Here is a 10613-nt window from a genome sequence, read left to right as displayed (position 1 = left end):
TGGCCACATTATTCTCATCAGGTAAAGAAGCGTTTCTCTTTTCCATGTCCAAGATTTGTTTCTGCATCTCCTTAAGAGCACCCTGTGATTCAACTTCTCTTAACTTTGCCTGCACTAGCTCCGTCTCTAATTGCAGAACAAAATCCTCAGTGCAGCGTGATTTGCCCTTCTGCTGTATCTCTAGATCATGCAAATATTCTAACCCCTGAACATCATCAGGGAGATGTGATCGGTAATTGGTCACGATGGCTCTATGGTCGCTCTCTGCTTGAGCCAGTAGGTTCTGTTGTCTTTCCAGACTCTCCCATTCGGTGTCATAGAACTTTTTCATTGTTTTCATCTCTTGTACGAGGCGGTAACTTAATTGTTCTAATTGTTGTTGTACTTTGAAATAGCGTTGAGTTCGAGCCCGGTGTTCCTCCGTAATGCATATGTCTGTAGCTTGAACAGACTCAGAATTCTCTGTCTTTATGCACGCCATCGATTTTCCAACCTTAGTCCGTGAGTTAATGTTAACCTTGTTTTTCATACATAAGCTGGACTTATCGTCTTCCGGCTCAGAGTCTGAGCTGCTTGTCTGCACCGAGTCCTCACTCGTCATTGCTTGTCGGTAGTGCCATTCCATGTCTATTTTCTTGATCCACTCCCGTCCTAGAAGTGGTGGTCCTCCCTCAGGTAGTACGTACAAATTCATTCTTGGGTGTACTTTACCCCTATCTCTCACCTTGACTCTTATCTTCCCCATGGGGTATACGCGATGCCCCGTGTATGTCTGTAATACGAACTTGGTATTTCTTAAGGGTATGTGAGAGAATAGTCGGTGGTAGTCCTTTTGGTTGATGACTGATACAGCTGATCCCGTGTCCAGCTCCATTCGTACTTGGACTCCAGCTATTTTTAGTGTGACCCAGATCGTCTGTAGATCAGTTACTTTACCCACATTGTGGATTCTCAGACTATCCAACTCCTGGCTGTTTGGGTCTGAGTCTGAATTTTGTTCGTCTGAACTCTTTTCAGCCACCTGATGCACCTTGTTGTACTTTTCTTGTGGTGGTGGCTTCCTTTGTTTGTTGGTCTTCTTTCTGGACCTGCATACCTTCGCGATGTGACCCAGTTTGCCACATTTCCTGCACTCTTGATTCTTAAACCAGCACTGATTCTGGTCGTGCGTTGTCTTTCCACAACGGTAGAATTTGGAAATGCTTGCAGTCATTTGGTCCACCCCGAGTGCCGCCGCCTTTAGCTGCATTTCCGCCGTCCCTTTCGCTGCGGCTTCGTGCGATGAAGCTATGAGGACAGCCCTGTCCAGTGTGAGGTCGTTTTCTTCCAGAAGTCGCTTCTGCGTTCCTTCTTTGGCCAAGCCGCATACGAACTTGTCCCGCAGCGCCTCTGTCAAATTCCCTCCAAACTGGCAGTATTTCGCTAGCTTACGCAGTTCGACTAAGTATTCCGCATTGCTTTCATCTTGCCTCTGGGTTCTGGCGTAAAATTTAAATCGTTCAGCCAGTATCAACGGTGTGGGGTTCAAGTGATCCTTCAGCACTGCTACGCTCTCTTCGAAGGTCTGGTCCACTGGTTTAACTGGTGCTATTAGATGTTTCAAGAGCCCGTATGTTTTTGCTCCCATCGAATTTAACAAAGTTATTGCCTTGGCGTATATGGCTACGCAATATATTCCTATGCGTTCCCCATACGTAGCCCTGTCTTCTATTTCAGCATAAAATCATTAATATTTCCTCGCTTAGGCATCTTCTTCTCTTTCCGAGAACAGCACAAGTATTTCTTTACTTATTATTAATTTTCTTCTCTTCTTGAGAACACCACCAGTATTGCTTTACTTATTTCTTGTTTCTGAAAATTCTAATTAATTTTCTTCTCTCTTCTTGAGAACACCACAAGTATTGCTTTACTTATTTCTTGTTTCTGAAAATTCTAATTAATTTTCTTCTCTCTTCTTGAGAACACCACAAGTATTGCTGTACTTATACTTATTTTCCCTCTCTTCTTGAGAACACACCAGCCTTTCTGAAAAATCTTATTACTTTCCTGAAATTCTTAATAATTTCCAAGATGGCGGTTTCCCGCTTCTTCCTTCTTCTTCAGCGGTTTCCCCGCAAAAAATGGCGGCTTTCCCGCGCTTCTCGCTCTCCCCGCCCACTTCGATGGCAGTTTTCCCGCGCTTCTCGGCGCTCTCCGCCCACTTCAATGGCGGTTATCACCCGTTCCCCGACGCTGACTTTCAGGCCGAGTGCGGGCCTTATCAGCGGATGCGATCGATGGCCCGGCTGCCCTCGCACTTGAAAGCGGCCCCCGGCCTCTGGCTCACCCGCTCGCGCGGCTCTTGCTCGCTCCCTCCCGGGCTCTGGCTTACCCGCTCGCGCGTTTCACCGCGGCTCTTATCAGGGATTGCGATCGCCCTGTCTTTGCAGCCAACGCTGCGGCTTACCCACGAGGTTATGGAGGCTTCAGGGTCCTAATGCCTATCGCTTCCAGCCTGTCGGTTCCAGACTGGTGAGGATTGAAACCTCTCTTCAACGTCCTGTCTTCGGACGAAGCCGCCGTGGAACAACTGCCGCAGGGTTCGAATCCTGACTCGTCGCCAATGTTAAGTCTGTGGGTTGTATTATAAATAATCACAGACTCCACTGTTAACAGAATAAAACACGTCTTTACTATTCAGCGGCTCGGGCGATTCTGCCCTAGTTAACGTATCACAACCCTTATATACTGGTGTGGTCACTATCGGTATTACAGTATATATGAGCCAATAGATAGTGCCACCCTAAAGTAGTGCTCTTAAAGGCGAACGGTTACATTCTATAGTTCCCTTAAAGGTAAACGGTTACATACACAACAATAGCTTCAGCAGAAGAGCCAAGGAAACCCCAGAACAATGGTGTAAACACCATTAAGCACAAAATTACAGTTGCTGAGCGGGAGAACTCCCATGGAAATTTACATTAGTGACACTGTGATCATAAATGAGGTGAGAATTAAATACACAAGTCTGTGTCATAATGCTCAATATTATGCTATGCATCACTTACATCTACTTGTATGTGAATCCAACTCCTTACATTGACAGATGATCTGCCACCTGTTAAATATAATGGCCCAGAAATTCAGGTCTCCACGGGTGAGTACGTATGGGGTACTCACCCGTAAGCCCAATGGAAGCGCCGGTTTCGTGCATGCACTGCGCATGCACGGGAAACCGGCACGTCTGTTCCCCTGAAAGAAGGGGTTCAGAGGTCAAACGCGTGTGCAGGAGAGGCTGCACGTGCGCATCGAACTTACGTTTTTTTTGCAGGTTTTCCCGGGAGGGTAAGTCTCCAGAAGTTAGTCGCAAGGCTTGCTTTTTACAAGGTAAGTCGTGAATTAATTAAAATTAAAACATTTTTTCCACAGGTTTATTATTTTTAAATACTTTAAAGAAAGGTAAGTTTATTTTTAGCCCCGTTAGAAAATAAAATTATTTTTTTCAAAAATTTAAATTATTATTTAAAATAGTTATTTCATGTAATTTATTATTTATTTAAAAAATGTGATTTAAAAAAAAAATTATTTCAAGAGCTGGTGATGTTTTGGGGCTTATAGTATTTAAAAGTTTGACAGATCTTCCTGTCAAACTTATGAATGAAGCATTCCTGCTACCATTGGCTCTCCATGGCCCACGCGATCCCAGGGGACGCATCGAACTAACTGCGCCCCTGGGATACGCAAGCACTGCGCGCTGGCAGTTGGAGGAGGCCCAGGATCGGAATCCCACGCGGGCCCACAGCACAACGGCCGGCACGCAAGGTAAGTGCAGGTCGGGGGCTTGGACCCGTGGGAAGCCCCCGACCAGAATTTCTGGGCCAGCTTAGTTATACCGGCCATTCACATTGGTATTGTATTTATACTTGATTGTAGTTCATAAATTATTGACTGGAAAAGAGACCACAAAGGCGAAAATAGATGGAGGACAACACATAAGCTGACACACTTAGAAATACTACTGTTACTTAACCAATTGTCTCGCTGGGGTAGTCTTTCTTTGTTTTCAATGGTGTCTAATGTTACTTATGCCTTTTATGAAATCTTTAAGCAAATAGCCTGAAATTTGACTCATACTTAGCAAAGTTGAAAAGCAGAAAGTCCAAATGGATAATTTGCACAGTTAAAGATGTTGAAGCAAATTAAGTCTGATTTATCATAGAATCACAGGAATTTCAGAAGAGGAAGACCATTCAGCCCATTGTGCCTGTACCAGTGCCAGCTCCCCTTTGAAGCTACCTACTCCAATCCAATTTCCCTGCTCTTTCTCTGCGCCATTTAATATTTTTTCTGTTAAAATTTTTCTCAGTTTCGAGAGTAGAAGTGCACCATCCACCATATTGGCGTAGGCAAAAAAGTCGGCGTGCAGAGCCCGCACTTCAAACACGCATTAGGTCCTTTGCAGATTCAAATAAGGGGCCTAATATTGGTTTGCCTTGAGGCAGCCGGCACCAGCTGCATTCAGGGAAATTAGGTCTGCATGCGGCCTTTCGAGATGGATGAGCTTGTGAGTAGGTGAAAGTCAGTACAATCAAATGCTTTGATGAGGATTGGTAGAGCAAGTAGTCTGTTCACCTGGCCCATATTTCATGGCTTGTTATCTAGTAAGCAGAGTAATGTTGATTCCATTGAGTTCCTTTTCAAGTGGCTGTGATTGATGGGTTGCTTCATTTAGTACTCAAACTTATCATTTACTGTCAGACTTGGTTGTAGATAACGCTTTTAACAATCTTTCTAATCTTGGATAGTAAATATATTGATCACTGGCTGGTGTATTCTAGTTTGTCATTGTCTCAGGGAGAGACTACTCTCTTCCATGCATTTGGAAATAATAATCACCCCTAGAAGAAGTTAATTGCATGTCAGGAGGGGTGTCAAACCTATAGATAAATTTTGGTACTCCTACTGTTCATAAAGACCAGGGATGTTCTTAATTGGAATTCTGAATTATCTTAATGACTTTCCCTATATTGACCTCTGTAAGGGGTGGTGTGTGTGGTCAGCTTTGCCTCTGACTCCTGAGCGGCTCGAATCGCTCCCACTCCCTTGGTTCTCGCCCTGGACTTATTTGGTGGTTGTAATGAAATTGCAGCAAACAACTGAATTTGATACAAGAACTTTGGTTTTTATTTGAGACAAGAAAATATACACAACACAATAATCTTATCACTCTAAAAGGAGGGAACACTTCGGAATATATGAGGGAGAATAACAACAGACAAAATACTTCACCCCTCCCAATCCCACTACACTAACTAGGTTGGATTCCAGAGGACCAGGGAAATGCTCACCAAACCACTTTCTTGACAGTTGTAGAGGTTCGCGATTTTGGGGTTCTCTTAGGTGTAGCGGTTGGGGCAGTGGAAACCAGTTTTCTAACCAATCAGCAGGGGTGACTCATTTGGCTGTAAACAAACAAACAGTATAAAAAGACCAGTCCTAGTGTGAGCAAGAACTGAGTGTGAGTCATCAAAGAGTGCTGTGAGTTTGGGTAAGTGTGAGAGTTCTTTAATTGTTATTTCTCTTTAAATCATTCTTGATAAGATTACTTAAGCAGTTTAAGTAAAGGGGAAAAGTTAAATATTTGGGATTCTGTTGGTTTAAGAAGAGTAAAACAAGGTTACACTGCAGTAGGAGTAAATTGGCACAGCAGGCAGTGGAAACCAGTTTTCTAACCAATAAGCAGGGGTGCCTCATTTGGCTGTAAACAAACAAACAGTATAAAAAGACCAGTCCTAGTGCAAGTCATCAAAGAGTGCTGTGAGTTTGGGTAAGTGTGATTTAGGGTAAGTGGGGTGTTAGGTGCTCTTTTCAAACTTTAAATCTGTGGGTTGTAGTTAATAAGGCCTTTCTGGTGCAGAGTGACTGTTGGTAAACCATTTAACTGGTGTAACTAGAGGGATTGATTTAATTTAAATCCAATTAATTAAAGGGGATACTAGCATCTAAAATTGGGCAGAGGGTATCCATAGCTAACAATAAAAATTTTAATTAATTACATAGAATGGAGCAGGTGATGTGTTACTGTTGCGAGATGTGGGAGCCGGTGAACCCCATTGAGGCTCACGGTGTTTACGTCTGTGACAAGTGTCTGCTGCTGCAGGAACTCCAGCTCCATGTTGATGAGCTGGAGTCTGAGCTTCAGACACTGTGACACATCAGGGAGGGGGAGAAGTACCTGGACTCTGTGTATCAGGAGGTGGTCACACCTATGAAGTTAATTAATTCAGATGTAGCCCATGGTCAGGGACAGGACAGTGTGACTACGAGTGAGGCAGGTATGGGGATCCAGGAGGTAGAGCTGGAGGAGCCGCAGCCCTTGCTCTTGTCCAACAGGTTCGAGGTTCTTACTCCCTGTGGGGACAGGAGTAGGGACTGCAGGGAGGATGAGCAACCTGGCCACAGCACCGTGGAACAGGGGGCCATTCAAGAGGGGGGAGTAAATAGAAATGTTGTAGTGGTAGGGGATAGTATTATTAGGGGGATAGATAGAGTTCTCTGCAGCCAAGAGCGAGAGTCCCGAAGGCTGTGTTGCCTACCCGGTGCCAGGGTTAAGGACATCTCCTCTGGGCTGGAAAGAAACTTGCAGTGGGAGGGGGTGGATCCAGTTGTCGTGGTCCATGTTGGTACAAACGACATAGATAGGACTAGGAAGCCGGTTCTGTTAAAGGAGTATGAGCAGCTAGGGGTCAAATAAAAAAAAAGAACCTCAAGGGTTTGATTATTACCTGAGCCACGAGCGAATTTGGCTAGAACAAATAAAATTAGAGAGTTAAATGCGTGGCTCAAAGACTGGTGTGGGAGAAATGGGATTTGCTTCCTGGGACACTGGCACCAGTACTGGGGCAGGAGGGAGCTGTTCCGTTGGGACGGGCTTCACTTGGCCAGTACTGGGACTAGCGTCCTGGCGGATCATATAACTAGGGCTGTAGAGAGGGCTTTAAACTAACTAGTGGGGGGGGAGGTTCCTAGAGAGCAAATAATAAAAATGACAACAGAGAAGGTCATAGACTTAGGTAGCAGTGGGGAAATTAAAAACCAGAGCATGTCAGGAAGGGGCAGAAGGTATGGAGTAAAAGGTAAAGTAATAAAAAGGGCAAAAGCAGGAACTAAGTGTCACAAAACATATTTGAAAGTTCTCTATCTGAATGCACGTAGCATTCGTAACAAAATAGACGAGTTAATGGCACAAATAACTACATATGGGTATGATCTTGTGGCCATTACAGAAACATGGCTGCAGTGTGACAATGCCTGGGAATTAAACATACCAGGTTATTTAATGATCAGGAAGGACAGGCAGGAAGGAAGGGGAGGTGGGGTGGCTATGTTAATAAAGGAAGGAATCACTGTAACAGTTTGGGTGGAGGTAAGGAATAATAAGGGGAAAAAAACACGAGTGGGCATAGTCTATAGGCCTCCGAACAGTTGCAAATCTGTTCGACAGAGTATCAATCAGGAAATAGTTGAGGCTTGTAATAAGGGAACATCTATAATTATGGGGGATTTTAACTATCATATTAATTGGACAAATCAAATTGGGCAGGGCTGCCTTGAGGATGAGTTCATTGAGTGTATTAGGGATGGGTTTCTTGAGCAGTATGTAACTGAATCGACCAGGGGGCAAGCAACCTTAGATCTGGTCCTGTGCAACGAGACAGCATTAATTAAAAATGTCCTAGTAAAGGATCCCCTTGTAATGAGTGACCATAACATGGTTGAATTCCATATTCAATTAGAGGGTGAGAAGGTTGGATCTCAAACAAGCGTGCTAAGCTTAAATAAAGGAGACTATGAAGGTATGAGAGCGGAATTGTGTAGAGTGGATTGGGAAAATAGATTAAAGGGTAAGACGATACATGATCAGTGGTGTATATTTAAGGAGTTATTTTACAACTTCCAAAAAATATATATTCCACTGAGAAGAAAACAGTGTAAAAGAAAAGACAGCCATCCGTGGCTAAGTAAAGAAATTAAGGATAGTATTCAACTAAAAACAAGGGCATATAAGGTAGCCAAATCTAGTGGGAGGATAGAGGATTGGGAAAACTTTAAAAGACAGCAAAAAATAACAAAAAGATTGATTAAGAAAGGGAAGATAGATTATGAAAGTAAATTAGCAAAAAATATAAAAACAGATAGTAAGAGTTTTTATAGTTATATAAAAAGAAAAAGGGCGGCTAAAGTAAATGTTGGTCCCTTAGAGGATGAGACCGGGAAATTAATGGTGGGAAATATGGAGATGGCAAAAACACTGAATGAATATTTTGTATCAGTCTTTACAGTAGAGGACACTAAGAATATCCCAACACTGGACTTACAGGGGGCTATAGGGCGGGAGGAGCAAAACACGATCAAAATCACTAAGGAAGTGGTACTCGGTAAAATAATGGGACTCAAGGCAGATAAATCACCTGGACCTGATGGCTTACATCCTAGGGTCTTGAAGGAAGTGACGGTAGGGATTGTGGATGCATTGGTAATAATTTTCCAAAACTCCCTGGACTCAGCAAAGGTCCCGGCAGACTGGAAAACTGCTAATGTAACACTCTTATTTAAAAAGGGCAGTAGACAGAAGGCTGCAAACTATAGACCGGTTAGCCTAACATCTGTGGTAGGTAAAATTTTGGAGTCCATTATGAAGGAGACAGTAACCGGACATTTGGATAATCATAATTTAATAGGACAAAGTCAGCATGGTTTTATGAAGGGGAAGTCATGTTTGACAAATTTGCTGGAGTTCTTTGAGGAAGTAACATATAGGGTGGATAAAGGGGAACCAGTGGACGTAGTGTATTTAGACTTCCAAAAGGCATTTGACAAGGTGCCACACAAAAGATTATTGCTTAAGATAAATAATCACGGGATTTGGGGTAATATTCTGGCATGGATAGAGGATTGGCTATCTAACAGAAGGCAGAGCGTTGGGATAAATGGTTCATCCTCAGACTGGCAATCCGTAACTAGTGGTGTTCCGCAGGGGTCAATGCTGGGTCCCCAACTCTTTACAATCTATATTAACGATTTGGAGGAGGGGACCGAGTGTAACATATCAAAATTTGCAGATGATACTAAGATGGGAGGGAAAGTAGTGAGTGAGGAAGACATAAAAAACCTGCAAGGGGACATAGACAGGCTAAGTAAGTGGGCAGAGATTTGGCAGATGGAATACAATACTGGAAAGTGTGAGGTTATGCACTTTCGCAGGAAAAATCGTAGAGCAAGTTATTATCTTAATGGCAAGAAACTGTAAAGTACTGAAGTACAAAGGGATCTGGGGGTCCTGGTGTACGAAACTCAAAAGGTTAGTATGCAGGTGCAGCAAGTGATTAAGAAGGCCAATGGAATGTTGGCTTTCATTGCTAGGGGGATAGAATATAAAAATAGGGAGGTATTGCTTCAGTTGTACAAGGTATTGGTGAGACCACACCTGGAATACTGCATACAGTTTTGGTGTCCATACTTAAGAAAAGACATACTTGCTCTCGAGCCAGTACAAAGAAGGTTCACTCGGTTAATCCCGGGGATGAGGGGATGGACATATGAGGAGAGGTTGAGTAGATTGGGACTCTACTCATTGGAGTTCAGAAGAATGAGAGGTGATCTTATTGAAACATATAAGATTGTGAAGGGGTTGGATCGGGTGGATGCGGGGAGGGTGTTCCCGATGATGGGTGAAATTAGAACTAGGGGGCATAGTCTTAGAATAAGGGGTGCTCTTTCAAAACTGAGATGAGGAGGAACTACTTCACTCAGAGGGTGGTAGGTCCATGGAATATGCTGCCCCAAAAAGCTGTAGAAGCTACATCATTACATAAATTTAAAACAGAAATAGACAGTTTCCTAGAAGTAAAGGGAATTAAGGGTTACGGGGAGCGGGCAGGAATTTGGACATGAGTCTAGGTTCGGATCACACATGGCCCTGTGGGTAGCGGAGCGGGCCCAGGGGCCGTGTAGCCTGATCCTGCTCCTATTTCGTGTGTCTAATTCTGTTAGATTCAGGAGATGGTTCTGGGATAGTAGATTGGCGGTTAGGATCAGATCAGCCATGATCTTATTGAATGGCGGAGCAGGCTCGAGGGGCCGATTGGCCTACTCCTGCTCCTATTTCTTATGTTCTTATGCCGTACCCCGGACGTGGTAGAAGACTTCACCTGCGTTGGGTTTTCAGTCTTTTTCATCAAATCTTACCCAGGGGTAAGTCAGGATAGCTTGTAGAGTGGAAACAAACTTGCAAATCTTCAGTTTCTTCCAGGTTGGTTTCTTGTTGGTCACGGTGGCCCAATATTACCTAGTTGTTGGTAATATTGTTGGTTGTTTGTTTCTTGGGGCCCTTGGTTGCTGCGATTCCTTTCCGTTCTCCTTCTGTTGTCCTTTCGTCGATTGATTGTCCCGAGGCTGATGTCTTTCGAATGAGCTGTGCCTCTTTCTGTGTCTGTCCGAACTGTACTGCTGACTTCAATTTTCTGACTGCTGTTTCAATTCTCTGACTGCTGACTTCAATTCTCTGACTGCTGTTTCAATTCTCTGACTGCTGTTTCAATTCTCTGACTGCTGACTTCAATTCTCTGACTGCT

Source organism: Somniosus microcephalus, chromosome 16, assembly GCF_052327205.1.
Source record: "Somniosus microcephalus isolate GS21.2 chromosome 16, FLI_Smic_1.0, whole genome shotgun sequence".
Lineage (NCBI taxonomy): Eukaryota > Metazoa > Chordata > Chondrichthyes > Squaliformes > Somniosidae > Somniosus > Somniosus microcephalus.
The sequence above is the reverse complement of the archived record's forward strand: the minus strand, read 5'-3'. Positions refer to the sequence as shown.